We start from the raw sequence: 378 nt of genomic DNA, 5'->3' as shown, positions 1-378 counted from the left end.
GTGCTCGGTGGCTCGGTGGCAGTGGTGCACTGCATCAGCTCTCCCTTTTGCAGCTGTCCAGAGCACTCGCCGCTTCTGGAATAGCAGAACGTCCCCCCAGAATGATGATGGCAGCCTTCCTCCCCCAGCTCGGTGCGGACACCCACCCGTCATGTGTGCAGACCACCAACTCACCATCAATCCAGGGGAGGAAGTGGTCAATTTGCAGATCGTCAGCAAGACTGCTGGTGCTGGGTCTCTCTTCTGGAAAACAGAAGCAATACCCCAGTGGGGCAATGCCAGCTTTCCCAGAGCCACTCGGCGCAGACAGCCCCCCGGCAGCTGTGCTGCTCCCAAACTCACCGTTGTTGATCCACGCGAGCAGCTCATCCATGTCTT

The 378-nt window shown here is 59.0% G+C and overlaps 1 long non-coding RNA gene across 1 annotated transcript; it reads right to left on the bottom strand.

Moving 5' to 3' along the window:
- Nucleotides 1–39: 39 nt before the first annotated feature.
- LOC109364776 lies at nt 40–378 on the bottom strand. The gene is made up of 3 exons (XR_002110587.1): nt 343–378; nt 175–243; nt 40–75 (listed from the first exon to the last, which is right to left on the bottom strand). It is a non-coding gene; the product is annotated as an uncharacterized LOC109364776 (long non-coding RNA).

This window comes from Meleagris gallopavo, unplaced genomic scaffold, assembly GCF_000146605.3.
Source record: "Meleagris gallopavo isolate NT-WF06-2002-E0010 breed Aviagen turkey brand Nicholas breeding stock unplaced genomic scaffold, Turkey_5.1 ChrUn_random_7180001919116, whole genome shotgun sequence".
Lineage (NCBI taxonomy): Eukaryota > Metazoa > Chordata > Aves > Galliformes > Phasianidae > Meleagris > Meleagris gallopavo.
The sequence above is the reverse complement of the archived record's forward strand: the minus strand, read 5'-3'. Positions and strand labels throughout refer to the sequence as shown.